Consider the following 15,883-nt stretch of genomic DNA (forward strand, 5'->3'; position numbering starts at 1 on the left):
CACTAATTTCCTTAATGGCACGGACTTTTATGGAAGTGAATCATGTTTCTAACTTGGCTTCTTCCAGTTTGCCCAGTCAGAGGCAAAGCTCAGGTGATGGACAGGTGGGTGCCCTATGGTTGATGGTGTGGAGGCTCAAAGCCTGCCCCATTTCCAATGTGACCTCTGTCAACAATTTGCTTCAAAACTCAGCTTCAGAAACAGAGGGGTGATGTCACAGAGATGTCCATTTATGTTGTATTTATGTCCATTTATTATACAGTCTGTCTGTCTGGTCTGCACAGGTTACATGTGATGAGATCAGAGGTTGAGACTTTGTTTTAAAGCAGTTGCAGTCACCATATTGGAAATACAGACTCCTAACTTTTGGTTGTCTAGAAATAAACACATAGTAAGAGCTAAGGCAGACCTGTTTGTAAAAACCTGCAACACCCCTAATTATGCCTCACTTTTTATAATTCTTAACTTTAACTTAGGCCCTGATTACACGACAACGTTTCGCAGAAATGCTGAGAGACTGTTAACGTTGTAGAAAACTTCCCAGGCCTGTAGTTGGCGATATAACTGTCTTTCCCATATATGGCTTTTGGTAGATCTGTACCAAAGGAGAGTTGGGCTGATCATCTTAAATAGCCCAAGCACAACATGGTAGACTGTAACAAAGTTGCATACCCATGTGGAAAGCGGAGCATTGCCTCAGCATTTCGGAGCATGACATCAGCATTTTGGAGCATGACATCAGCATTTCGGAGCATGACATCAGCATTTCCACTGAAAACTGTGGCTTGCTGTTTACATGGCAAATGAGAGGCTGAAACGCAAGAATACTTGTGTGTTTCATCCTGAAACTGTTATGTAAACAGCCACTTAATCAAAACATATGGGTTTATAAAAGATTAACCCTCTCCAAAAATGTTGATACTACAACAGAAGAGCTGCAGAAGCCATTTTTTTTGTAAACGTATTCATTTAAGCTATACAAACTGGCATTTATAGCTGTGTTCAAAACAACTTGGAGAAATCCAGAGTATTTACCCTGTTGGACATTCATGACAACGTTTAACCGTGCCTGTGTGGCTTTTCAGTGGGTGCTGCCAATATTATTTTATGTAAGACGAACCAGTCTTGGTGAAGTCAGGGAGCTATCATCAAGTGGATACTGAAGGAACTGCAACTTTTTTTTTTGATAATATTATTATTTGGGGCCTTTAATCAGAAAGGACAAGAAACTAGTGACACACGGGAAAGAGGCCACAGGCTGAATCGGACACTCGCTTGAGGCAGCGCAACCTCAACAACTGAGCCATATCTCAAGCCTTCTGCATCAGTTTCAAGTGTAATACGGGATGTTATCACTTTGCCTCCCGACAACTTTCATTACACTGGAACTGGGGTTTTCTGTTTTTAGAGATGAGTTTGCTTTAACTGTGTGCAAGTGCAGCTAACGGCATCTTGACTCCATCTCTTGCTTCTTGAGCCATGTCAGACTGTAAACAAATCTGACCTTCAAGCATGATGTGACCTTAAATTGTCACAGATCTCATTTCATAAAGGTTTTATTCCGCTTTACAAACAAGATGACTCAATCAGGAAGAATAACTACAAGTCATGGTTAAAAAAAGGCAGAAAATGAATAATTAATGGAAAAAAGAGAAAAACCAGTAGCCTATGATAAACAAAAATAGCAGTAGCTCTCTGAATCATATTTCCCCAGAGGCTCAATAAGAGCAAAGATTTTGAGTGTCAAGGACCAGTGAAGTATTTTTTTTCATTGTCAGTTTAACATTTCAAAGGTAGGATTTCAGATTTGTAAGCAGCGTTTAAAAATAGAGCATGAGAATAACTCTTAATACAATAGAAACTCAAGACGCCTCTGGAGATCACTGTCTTGTGTCTGGAGACTGTCAGGTTTTTGCCAAGGCTCCCCTCTGTGGTTCAAGAGAAAGAAAAGCTGATACGTCTCATTCTTGGAGTCCTGTAGAGGGATCATAGCAGGGCTGGATGTGGGTAGACCTTCATGTACCAATAGGATCCGTCTCAGCGCTGCTCTGCGTCAAATGGAAACGTGCATTCCATTCAGAGGGGGGAAAAATCAGGGCTGAAGAACAAACAGTTTCTTACCAAAACTGGGCAATTTCCTTTCAGCAACATGGAATCAGTAACCTGACAGAAATTAGAACCAGTAGTGAACGGTGAGTCAGACATGCGAGGGTTCGACAGAGCTCACTGATGATAAAAGCATCGAGCAGGGAGCGGAGAACATCAGATTCAAACTGTCAGGCTGGAAAAGGCTGAAATACTCCACAGACTTGCACTCATTAAACTGTCAGCTGTAGTTTTGTAAGATGGGTTTGTAATCAGTTGGACTATGTTCCATTAAAATTATAAATCATCGAAGCTCTATTTTCAGAAACGTCCTCAGAGGATCTTTCAGTTTAAGGCTGATTTCAGCTTTTGACTGATTTCTGTATTTATTTGAGCCAGAGAAAAAGTACTTTTAGATTTCAATCATAAAGTTTTAATAGTTATTCTAAAACCATTGTTACTAAAAAGACTGTAATATTATTTACAAAGATCCAAAATCAAGACAAAAGAAGTTGGAAAAAGCATGTCAACATCATCCCTAAAACCACGACAAGGATTAAGTACCTGACTTTTCTGTCGTGTCGTCATATTTGCCATTGACATGATGAGCGAACAATGTTTTGTTCAAGTATTGCACATCTACTTTTGCTTAAATATGACATGTTATGATGTATCTGAACTCCACTGGATGTTTACAAAAAGCAATCTAGGGTTATTAGAAAAGTCATTTGTTAACATTAGTGAGGGCTGAAACTCTTAAAAACAAGTCAGATGGGTTGGCTAAAACAATATTTGCGTATTTATTAGTGCCCCAGATCAATTTATCAGTCATAAAGATAAATCTGATTTTACATAAACACACCAAAGTTGGAAGCACATGGTCTCAAACTGAGAACCAGGACCATCTGAAGAGCATGAATGCAGTATCCATTCATTATTACTCTCTATGAGCAGTGAAATGGACCTGCCAGACTTCAGCTAGTACAGCTTCAGTATTTCTACCAGTGATACCTTTAAAGTGATGCCTTTTAGAAAGGACCACACCATAACCTCTCTCCTAACCATGTCTCAGGCCTTGTCCACACGTAACCAGGCATTTAAAAAAAAAAAAAATCCCTCCCTTATTCATTTTTTAAAAATACTTTCGTCCACACGCACCGGGAAATCACGCAAAAGTATGGCTCGAAGCATGCCAAACCCATAGTGGGCAGTGTTGTTCAGATATAAAACCTGTTGCATCCAAATCAAATGAACCCCCAGCCAATCAGCTGTGACGTTTGAGAACCAAAAACTCTGTTTGCTGGCGTGTACACGAAACCATAAAACCAGAGTTTTCCAAAATCTTCACTTTGACCAGAGTTTTCAAAAATCATCATTTTTAGTGACGTAAAGCTGTGGTTTCGTGCAGATGGCAGGACTAACATACAAAAATTTATGTGGTTTTCCTAATACCTGGCTACGTGTAGACATGGTCTTAGAGAAGCAGAGTTGGTTGAGAGATTTCTCTTCCACACACTTTGCAGCATGCAGGATGGACTGTTTGTTTTGATTTTGAATGTTGCGTTACAGTTTAGTTCCCTGTGTTAGTATGAGCTGGAGACTATCAGTGGTCAACTATTTTCAAGTATCAACAATAGACTGTTTAACTCTTTCACTGCTATTTACGTATATAGACGTCATGTCAGTGCAGAACGTTGCCCGCTGAAGAACGGAAAAAGGTAGAGACAATCTTTTTTTTCTGATGAAAGAAGAGAGTCGACTCTTTATTTCGGTAGTTTCTGTGTTTACAGAGTCATAGAAGTCAATGATCTGTGGGTCTAGAAAGATAGGTCAAAATGTTTTAAAATGGCTGGCAGTGAATGTGTTGTGCCTGTGTGTTTCTGCGTGTGTTCCTATCTCTCTTCTTGTTTCCTGGTGAGGCCACTAATTGTCAATCAGGCTCACCTGGTCACAGAGGCAGTCGGAGCATTCAAGTTGTGATTTGTTTGTGCACTTGAATTCCTTATTTTGGATTGATAAATACTTTTTGTGTACAATTTAAGGTGTTTTAAGTATTTTTATGTGGATCATTTATGGATTCTTGTCAGCTCCATATAGCCACTCTTTAGTGGGGCGAAACATATGGACATTATCTACATGATGTCACCCATGTGTTCCTAGTACAGAGTAATGAAGCCAATCATCGTTTGGGGCCATGTTGGAAATGCTGACTCGAGATAAGCTAGATAAGCTAGCTTTCAGCATCTGTACTTTCAGCGACAGGGTGCCAGACCTGTCAGTCATGTGAGCTGCTCCTTCGATTGGACAACCTCTGCACAGCGCATGCTGATAGAGATATTAGGAAATGTGTTTATTAATGCAGTGTTTATGTGGTAAACCGTCTCTTTGAAGCCAGCCTCAAGTGGATACTCAATGAACTGCAACTTTCATCACTTCCACATGAACCTCATTTTTTAAATTGGATGTTGCACTTTGGCATCATGTTGTCCCAGGTTTAGTTCCAGCTCCAGTTCATACCATAACCATTACTATTGGCACTATAATCATAAGTCTGTGATATTTTGTTTCTCTTTCTCTCTTTCTATATCTCCCTCAACCCCTCTTTTTTTTCTCAATTCCAACTTGGTCTCCACATATTTCTGTCTGCCATGACTGGTTCTGCTTGACTCTTCAACGAAAGAGCACAGAGACTTCCAGAAAGATCTGAAACTTTGATAGATATAGACCTTAACTTAGTGATGGATGGACAAAGAAGGAGAACGTCTCAGCCTATAGCAGAAACACTAAGAGCTGGTCCAGGCCTGAGCCAGCTCTGACTATGAGCTTCATCAAAAAGGAAAGTTTAAGTCTTCCCCTGACACAGAGAGAGTGTCTGCCTCCTGAGCCCTTGTAGGAAAAATCGTAGTGTGGTTCTGCATGTGCACAGTCATGTGATATTCACACATGAGAGAAGAAGAATAAGAGGTGCAGCAACAAATCCAAGTCAGACTTGTTTACCCCAAACTGTGTCATAAAAAGAAAGTCAGGAACATGCTGCTCTAATATTTCCTCAAAGCTCTTAATCTAGTCAACTCCGGTTTCCATCACTCATGAGATCTCTCTTAGAACTTTCTGGGTCATTTGGAGCACACCATGAGCGAATGCTTATCTAGTGTGCATCACATAAACCCACATAAATGTGGAATTCCTCTTTTAACGCTCCAAACAGCAGAGATCTGGAGGAGTCAGGAACTAAAAGGTGATGAATGTCAGTTGGTTTGATAAACAACGATAGTTTCCAGCTCTCTTCTCCAAGCTCTGACTTCACCACCAAGGTTTATGTGTTTTTAAGAAAAAAAGGTTCAGTGTGACTCAGGAGCACAATCCAGAGAGGAAATCTGGCTCCTGAAATGTTTGAAATACTGAGCGCTGGAGAGAGTGACACGTGTTACACACCAATCTCACATCTCTGCTGGAAACCACAGTTTAGGGAGCGATGAAAATAAATAGGACAGGTAAAATAGTGTTTTTAACTAAGATCTAATTCATACAGCTCTTTAAGTTTACCCTGCCAAATATTGAGTCATGTCAATGAAAGAAATTTGGCCTGGGTGTCTGGCATTGTAAAGTCATGTTTGCGTAATCTCCCAAATGTAATGACCTCTGTGTTAGCATGACACTTGTAATGTATTGACAGTATTCATACATCAGGAGACAGGCAGAATGATCCAGGACTGTCAGGCTGCTCATGAGTAGCTCTGCTCTTCACTCACTACAGTAGTTGGTTTGTTTGCTTGTGGTTTTGTCTGTGACATCAGATCTTTGCTCCAAGCCCAACAGGGTGAAAGATAATCATCTGGTTATATTTTCTTTTCATTGGTTGGTGGTGATAGAAAGTTGACAGTCACTCAAATAAATGCTTGGTACAACCGAGGTCTGCAGAAGAGCATCTCTGAACGCTCAACACGTCTAACCTTGAGGCAGATGGGCTACAGCAGCAGAAGACCACACTGGGTAACCCTCCTGTCAGCTAAGAACAGGAAACTGAGGCTACAATTCACACAGCAACACCAAAAACTGGGTTCCTGGTCTGATGAGTCTGGATTTCTGCTCCACATTCAGATGGTAGGGTCAGAATTTGGCGTCAACAACATGAAAGCATGGATCCATCCTGCCTTGTATCAACGGTTCAGGCTGCTGCTGCTGGTGTAATGCTGTGAGGGATGTTTTCTTGGCTCACTTTGGGCCCCATAGTACCAACTGAGCATGGTTTAAAGTCCACAGCCTACCTGAGTATTGTTGCTGACCATGTCCATCCCTTTATGAGTACAGTGTACCCATCTTCTGATGGCTACTTCCAGCAGGATAACGCTCCATGTCATAAAGCTGGAATCATCTCAGACTGGTTTCTTCAACATGACAATGAGTTCCCTGTACTCAAATGTCCTCCACAGTCCCCAGATCTCAATCCAATAGAGCACCTTTGGGAATGTGGTGGAACGGGAGATTCTCATCATGGATGTTCAGCCGACAAATCTGCAGCAACTGTGTGATGCTATCATGTCAACATGGACCAAACTCTCTGAGGAATGTTTCCAGTATCTTGTTGAATCTATGCCACCAAGGATTAAGACAGTTCTAAGCATAAGAAGGTCCTACCCGGTACTTTCATTAAGTTCAGTAGCTCTTTAAAGACTTTGACAACATAGAAAGATACCTGTCAACACTAGACTTTGACAACGTGGGAGATTCTCCCCCATGCATTGACGTGCATTATGACTTCTGTATTTCACACTGTGATCTGCGAATGCCTCTAGCTGCCAGATAGTGTTGCCAGGTCTGAGGACAGCCTGACTAGGAAGCAGTTATGCCATGGTGATGAAACTTGGCATGCATAATATTCAACATTTTCTGACACTTACAGCATGTTTAATTCTCAGATAAACTGACACTGATGTAGTGTTTGAGGACTTTGAAAAGTAAAATCAGTGACATTTTGTGTATACGGATCAAATTTGGCACGGTGATGTCACCAAAGGGATTAACCCCCAAGGACATTCATGCCGACATGGTTGCTACATCAGGGGATGATGTTCCAGCTTTATCAGCTGTGAAAAAGTGGGCAGCTGAATTCAAGAGGTGTAGGGAGAGCCTTGATGATGATCCCAAAGTCCGGATGTCCTGACACAGCAACAACCCAAGAAAACATCGACCTTGTTGAAAAATAAACCATGCCGTCAGTGTCAGAAAATGTTGAATTTAATGCATGTTTCATCACTATGGCGTAACTCCTTCCTAGTCAGGTGATGAACTTTTCAGCCCACCCTTGTATTTATGAACAAAACCCTGAGACTAAATCCACGTTTTTTGTCATGGTTTTGGTTTTCAGTTGGGTTTTGTATTATTCTGTATTTGTGTATTTAAGGTTCTTGGTTTATATTAGTGATTCTTGTCTTGTGTTAATCTTCCTTATTCCTGAGTGGTCTGTGTTTCCTGTTTTTGTCTTTAGTTTGTGTCTCTTATGGTTCTGATTTGGTTCTTGTCATGTGTTTGTCTTTTTGTGTTTATCTTTAGTGTTTCGGTGTCTTTACTGTATTTAGTCTCTGCCTTGAGTTTCCCTGTGTTTGGTTTGCTTCTCCTCGTGTTTCCCTCCTTGTTGATTGCTCCTCATGTGTTTCACCTGTGTCTTGTTTCACACCTGTGTTGATCACTCCCTGTTTATAAAGTGTGCTTCTAGTGAGTTTCCTAGTGTTTTTTGGTTTGTTTCTTTCCTTAAAGTTTTGTTTGGACTTTGGGTTTTTGAGTTTAGTTATAATAAAGCCTTTGTTTGGGTTCTCCTCCTTTTGTTTTTCTGGGATTCCTGACAGTTTGAATATTCACAATTCATTTGACCACTTAACACCAGTTACTGTTGGCCGTTACCATGACAAAAAAAAAAAAAAAAAAAAGTAACACTTAGCTTTCTTTTTAATTCTTGGAAAACAGAAAACAGGAGTGTTGGCAGGTATATCAAAAGCAAGCTGGACAATTCAACTTTTAGTCCTTATGTTGCCTTAAAAGTAACATTTGGTTACCACTTGAACGTCAATCCTTTTGTTTACAAATTTCACCATACCACGTTATACACCTGTATCTTTTTCCTTGTTTTATTAGTTTTCTGTTTTTTTTCTGCAACACATGCCAGGATGAGGAAGTTGATCACCCTGCTTGTTTGTCTTAGCTTGTTTGTTTCTTCTGTGGTCACGTTTGATCATGTCTACAGAATCAATGCTCCAAACTCTAGTGATCTAAAGATAGTCATGTTTAAAATTGGTCTGAAGTGTTTTTATGTGTGTGGTCTCAGAAATCAGTTAAAGTCCAAAAACTGTCCAATGTTGGCGTGGCCTAGGATGAGGAATTTGGTCACCTCCTCAAATCATCTTTTCACCAGATTTATTTTATTTCATTTCATTTTTTCTGTCTCTCAGTGCCTGAAATACAGCCACACAGCTCAACACTTCTCTTCAGTCTCCAGTGTTTGTCTCGGGAGCTTTCACAGTAGTAATTTCATTGTCATATTATAGACTTTTCTTTGCCAAACACGGGTCAGTAAAATTTTACCGTCAATGACTTCATTTGTTTCTGTCTCTCTCCTCAGTTTGAGGAACTGAGCGCTCCCGTTTATTTTCTCTCAGCAAACTTTGGACAAAATGCATCCTTCTACCCCGTCTGTTTATTTGACCTGATGATGGTGTTTATTGTTCGTAACCGGTTTAAGGAAAGAATTCTGCAGAAAGAGTGCTTCAAGATCGAAACGCTGACAGTTTTTCAGTGAAGCAGAGTTAGTTTGAGGATATTTCATGACAAATTTGTGCTTTCGGTGGCTCTGATGTGTCATTTTTATACACAACTGATCCCAGAGACATCACAGAAACTCCTGATCTGACTCCTCAAACAGAACACTCGGAGCGTTTCCTCTCATGCAGAGATAGATTATTACAGGTTTTAATTTACAACCACATCTGAATGACCCGACAGGCCTGTTTTAACAGAACACAGCTCTGTGAATTGTTCTCTTTGGTTTTGTGAGGAGTCAACAGGGGAGCAACAAAACAGTGGAAAACATTCAAGCTGATCTGCACTAACCGTTAATCATTAAATCGTAACTCTGTGGGACTTCCTGTTTGACTTTGTGGTTTGTAAAGAAATGTCAGCTGTGCATTAAAATCTAAAGCCGTCAATAAGTCCTGAAACTGTTTCAAAAAAATTAATCTGAGACAAAAGCCAACTCCAGTTTCTAAGTACAAAATGAAAAGTTTCAGTCTGATGAAACTCGTCTTCGGTGTTTGCTCTCAAAGCATCTAACTCCTGTTTTTACACAGAGATCTCTCGCATACTTTGGCTTCTTCCAGGCCTTAAATCAAAGCGAGATAACTGATGTTTGACTTTGCAGCCTCTCAGAGGTTTACATGTGACTGTTGTGGGTGGGATTTGTTGATACATGATTTGCAATTTCAACACAGTGGAATATTTCCTGAGTGACATTACGCCCCAGCTCTTATAAGTTATATCACAAAGAGAAGAAAATCAGATGACACGGCTTAAGACTCTGCAAAGCCTTCCTGTGTTTGTGTGCTGAGCCAGAATCCTGAGTGGAAGGATGAACAGAGGGAATCTTGTTTACTCTCTCTGTCGCCTGCAGGCTTCGTGGAGGATGGCAGGCTGCGAGGACCCCATTAATGGCCTGATGGTAGCTTGGGTTTTGCGAGGGTTAAACACAGCCAGATTTACGCAACGCTGATTGTTTCAGTGATGTAATCCAGATCAGTCAGTCCAGAAGGCTTAGAAATATTCCCAGATGTCTATTAGAGCAATGTTGAACAAAAACAAAATGTCTTCATATTGTGGATCAACAATTAAATCTTGACTTCCAGATTTAGTCAATAAAGACTCTTCTGTGTACTGTGGAAAGATACTCATGCATGTTGTGACCATTTTTTGTTAAGAAGCTTTTATACTTTTTTCAGTCAATAAATGTTGTTTAGTCCTGATAAAACTGCTGCTTACACTGATTGGTTTAGTCAATCTTTGACCTGGGGCAGGTGCGTCACCCATGGACTGTATAAAGTTCCTGTGTTGTTGCATGTTTGTTTTGAGACCAACTGTTGACAGTTGCTACATGGAAAATGCTGACCTCATGTATTTTGTGTCAAGGAAGGGGGTGGAAATTGAGGCAGGTTTAGAACTTCTTTGCTGACACCTAGTATAGTGTTCCCCTTTAATCACACAAAATTTTAAACCCAATATCTTCCATACCAGTAGTTTTCAAACTGGGGGCCATGGCCACCTGAGGGGCCACCAGGGGGGCCTCAGAAGATTGGAAGGGAAGGAAAAATTATTATCTTTTTTTTTTATCTTATCTAAACTACTGAGTTGAACAAATATTTAACCTTATTTGGGTGTGCCATTAGAGAAATGAGTGAATCAGACCTACATTTCTTTTTTCTTTGTAGGCTGTAAACATGTGTATTTTTACTGGGGAGATTAGCCTTTTTGAATGGATGTGACTGTGGTTTCTGGTATTTCCAGAGCCAGCCTCTGGTGGACATTTGTGGGACTGCAATTTGTTGTACTTCCACAGCGATACGAGTAATCTTTTTGGAAAATCAGGCAAAGATCCTAAATAGACAAGATAACACACACATGGGATATAAATGTAGTGTCTGAAGGAAATCAGCCATTAGGAACATGCAAACAGACATGCATCACTGAGCAGTTGGGGGTTATGGCGACTTGCTCAAGGGCACTGAAATTAAGCTTACATGCTTATTATGCTTACACTTCTCAAGCAATTAGCCCAATTTCCAATCTTGGTCCATGCCAGGACTTGACCCTCTGGTTACAAAGCCAAATCCCTATGGACTGAGCTACTGCCGCCCAAATTGGAAAATCTTTTTTTTTTTTTTCTTGTGCACCCAAAGTCCAGAATCAGGTAAATGAGATCCTAATCTGAACAGTTGTTATCTCTAAATCAAGCCCTGGCCTTATTTCTCCCAGATGCTCGGTATCACCTTGATGCTTTGCAAGATGGATCTGCTTGATGACAGATCTGGACTCTGCAATCCATCTGCTTTTTTAATTTCACAAACAGGCAGCAATGCTGTGATCATAAGTGTGGAAACAGATCACTGTTACAGGACTGTTATTTTACTGGCTTCTCATTAATTTCAGTGTCTATGTTACAAGAGTTTAGTTTTTGTGACAAACAGTAAGCCCTGGAGTCACATCAGGTATCAATATGACAATGCTGTGCCTGTGATTGGGCAAAAGGAGGCTGGTTTTTGTAACAGTTTGTGACTGGTTGGACACTAGGTTTATTCCAGCTTCCCTCAAGTTTATTTGCAATTATGCATCGACCGTTTCATGATAATTGGCTAATACTGCTGGGGTTTTTTTCTCTAGGGAAGGGAAGTAAGGTGAAGCTGGCCCCCTGAAGTCCCTGAAGGCGGGGCTTCGTGTGGATGAATGACGTAATTTTCACCCCTCCTCGCGCAGTCCTTTTCACATGGAAAATTTCCACACCGTGCACATTTGAAAATTTCTAACCTGCCAGATGGAGATGCTCAGACAAGATGGGGGAAGTGATCAAAGTGCAGAAATACAGGCATCTGTTTGACTCTTCACACAGAGATCACTTTGATAACAGAGTGGTATATAATTCATGGCGTGAAATAGCTGCCACTCGCCGGAAAAGAAGAATCAGTTAAAAGAGCCTGTGAAAATGTCTGGGACAGATATGTTACTGTGTTGTTGACTTCTCATTGTCGGTCACGGACACCAAACTTTTTGTGGCTTCGGCGATATTTTTGACTACTTTTCTCCTGTGTTTGTCTGGAGATCCTATATGTAACCATGGCTGCATTGTTTACATGTGAAATTAGCTGTTAGCAGCCTGTAGCATGTCAATGCTAACTAGTGTAGGGCTTGATGATTTCCCTCGAGCTGAGGAGGAGGAGGTGAGGACGACGTGCCGGTTCTCGGGTGTGAGCTGGGAGATGACGACGTGGACCTGTCCTTCCATCCATCGTTGTTGGGAACGTGGGATCCAGCTCCGGGGGATGGACAAGCTAGCCGTGCTAACCCAGAGGCATCGTGCTGTTCACGGACGTGGCTGACAGAGCTGACATCGGACGCCGGCAACACATCGGAGGAGCTTCGCCTGCTGTGAGCAGACAGGATCCAGGAGACAGAGACTGAACAGACTGCTGGGGAGGCTCAGTCCTGGACCCTGTGGAGGTGGAGACTGGCTGGGCTGGAGAGTGGTGGACGAGTGGTGGACGGGATGTCGTCATCTAATTTCTTATGGACCTTTTTGCACTTTCTATACTCTTTCTTACTTTTGTTTTCTTAAATGCTGCTGTGACTCCTGAATTTCCCCTCGGGGATAAATAAAGTATTCTCTATTCTATTCTCTATTCTATTCTATTCTATTTAGTACTCTGGTGGATGTACGTTGGTGGTACACAAGCAAGCCTTCCCTTGGCATCCGTAGAAAACTGCTGCTGATGACAATGTAGACCTGCATCTCTTTCAATCTGTTTTGACACAGATTTGGACAGAATTTAAAAAATACTTCTACATGTACAGTTCTTTAACTTTCTGATTAAAATTTCTGATTAAAACACAAGGGAAAAGCAGAGAAGAGCACAGCAAGATGTGGAAAAGGTGAGAGTGGATGCTTATCATACACTCTGGCAGCTTTACACAACATCAATTGCCTCTGAGAAAACCTCATTAGACAAATAATGAACAACTAAAAGTTCAGGATGAGACATCCACAGTTTATCTAGAAAGAGACAAGCCAAGACACATTAAACACTTATTCACATTGTTTTCATTAAAATCGACTCTACCACATGTAGGTTAATGGTTTGAAGATTACATAAGAACAATCACTGCTTCGCTCCCGCTGTCTGTTCTCACAATTTCATTTTCATTTCTGGGATTTCAGTCATTACATAATAACTTCCAGATTCTCCTCTTCCTCCCTGAGCTGATGGGACGTGTGGAGTCATGGCAGAGCATCGAGATATACTGAGCAAATTCATAAATTCTGAGCTCATTTGGTGGAAAGTGAGTGCGAGTGTTACTTGAAAATCAGGAGGGAACAAAACAACAGTGACTGAAAAATGATGGATGAGTTTGTAAAGTGAAAGAAAGCTGCATGCACGGTGTTGTGTGAGAAGGGGAAAAGTGAGATGTACTCAGAGCAGAGAGGAGGAGGAGGAGGAGGAAGGGGAGGAGGAGGAGGAGCTCTGGCCTTGGGTCCCTGGGCACAGAAGGTGCTGCAGCAAAGCTAAAGCTCCACAGCAAGCTATACAAACACAATCAGCATTGTTGTGGATCAAAGAGATCAAACAACACATTGTCAGAATTTTAAATCTTTTTTCAGAGGAAAGTATGAAAACTTGTGTAAAGGTCTTTCATTTTTTGATGCTTTAAAAGTCACTCCTTGAACTAAACTTCATCAATTTGACAGCTGCTTTTTAAATCCATCACTTCAAGTAGATATCATTCATTATCCCTGTTTTTATTAGTCCCAAACTTTTTAAAACAACATATTTTGACATATTAATATGCACAGTGTTCTGATTTATCGCCCAAGGTGGTCATGTCCCCCAACAAGCACAAAGTAGCTGCTTCATAAAATGAGGGAACTACGTAAATATTGCCGTTAGTTCGTAGCCAAAAAAGAAGAAATTTAGGTCAACGCTTGGCTCCAGCTGCTCAGTTTAAAGACCAAAAAACCAGGCCAAACAACTTGGTGCACTTAATTTTAACTATCGCACCAGAAAAATACAGAAATAAAATCAGCCCTCCGTCCCATTAAGAAAAAATCAACTCTAGAAGCTGAACCAGCCAACTACATTCTGGTTTATTGACATGAACGTCTCTCCAACAGCAGTTATTTCTGAATAAATTAGCAGAGCTGGGGATTGGCCACAGTTGAAACATACTGACATCTTCCTGTTAATACAGTTCACTTTTTTAAAGTGATGTTTTGGGCTTTTTCTGGCTATTTAGAAAGGATAGGCCCGTGGATAGAGCAGGAAGTAGGGTGAGAGTCAGGAGCGACACACAGGAAAAGGGCTGGATAGTTGGACTCAAACCCAGGCCGCCCACTGGAGGACTGTGGCCTCTGTACATGGGTTGAGTGAAATAACCAGTGGGTGTAGTGGAAATTCTAATTGTTCATTTATTCTTTGTATTTAAAGCTTGTATCACACAGGAAGTGGCTGGTAGAGAGTGATAACACTGATCTAATGAACAGAAGTGCGTCATACTTATGAGTAAGTCGAGATGTGTACTTGTGAAAGTTGCTTTTCTGCTGAACTCCTGAGGAAGTGTTTGACATCTTTTTCTGGAAATAAGTAAATAAGGGACAGACTCTTGATGAGTTGCCTTGCAAAATGTGCAACAAACTGTTTTGGCTGCCTCTTACAAGAGAAAAGGGACAAAAACACTTGGGTCATTTGGCTTTCTTTACTAAAGGCATTGAGATATTTCCAACTTGCGGGTCAAACTGGCGTCTCAAAATATATTTTTAATTCTGCAATAAAAAATGTGATTCCTGAACTATTCACTCCATTTAAAAAATAAAAAATAAACCAAATTGTGAATGCACAAGTGTTTTGACACTGAATTCAAATCTTTAAATTTTTAGATATTAGCATATTAGCATTAACAATTTTTTTAAGCCAAACCAAATGCTCCACAAATTCAGAAAAAAAACTAGCTGTGCTAAAACTCTCAGTTTTAAATCAAGGTTTAAAACATTTATGTTAGTCCAAACTATTTGGTATCCTGTGGTTTTAAAGAATGAAGCCAATGCAGAAGTGTTACAAAGTTGCAGTTCCTTGAGTGTCCACTAGAGGCTTGCTTCAGAAGCACTGAAAACCACATACACACCCTTTCAAAAATGTCTACCATTACAACCAAAATGTTTCCAGCCTTGTTGAAAATGAAGTTTTGGTCTGAGGAGCTCATTTCTCTAAGAGGACACTCTAAGGCAGGGATCTTAAACTCGTGCCATGGAGGGTCAAGAGGCTGCAGGTTTTCTTTCCAACCAAAAACTCCACCAGCTGATTTCACTGGTTAGTCCCTGCTCTCTGCTTGATGGTGCAGCCTCTTAGCCCTCCCTGGCACGAGTTTGAGATCCCTGTTCTAGAGGGTAAATTCCTTTTAATAACCTGTGGCGTTGTGTGGCGTTGTGTGGCGTTGTGTGGCGTTGTGTGGCGTGGCGTGGCGTGGCGTGGCGTGAGGAATTTTTTTTGAGGAAGCTCAGTGAGACAAAGCCTCTAACCTGTATGATTTTAGGGAGTGGGGTTCATAAAAGACTATTTTGCAGCTTGTATATCGCTATTTCATGTAATGGAATGTTGAGAGTACCCAGAGAGCGCTCATTTTTCTTACACACGCTTGTTGTGTAACCAACACTCTGAACACCGACACACGCCCTTTCATTCTCCCACCCTCAGGCTGTATTCAGACCAGAAAAGTCCTTTGGTCCACTTGTTTGGTCCGGACCAAAAGCGAACTTTATTTTTTTTGTTTGGTGCGGTTCGTATTCAAATTGCACTTTTTGCAAGTGGACTATATTCTGCAAACACATCCACGTGTGTGACGATCAGTGCTCTCATTGGACAGCACTGACAAAGGGCAGCATTATTATTTTATTATTTTATTATTATTATATATTGATGATGACGATACTGTGATTTGATTGGTTTGAGGCCAAAGACAGGGTGGCTTCCCTTGACACAGTTTTGGCTAATCACAG

This window comes from Halichoeres trimaculatus, unplaced genomic scaffold (assembly GCF_033239565.1).
Source record: "Halichoeres trimaculatus isolate MK-OKI-2021-1 unplaced genomic scaffold, fHalTri1.1 fHalTri1_scaffold_8, whole genome shotgun sequence".
NCBI classification, from domain to species: Eukaryota; Metazoa; Chordata; class Actinopteri; order Labriformes; family Labridae; genus Halichoeres; species Halichoeres trimaculatus.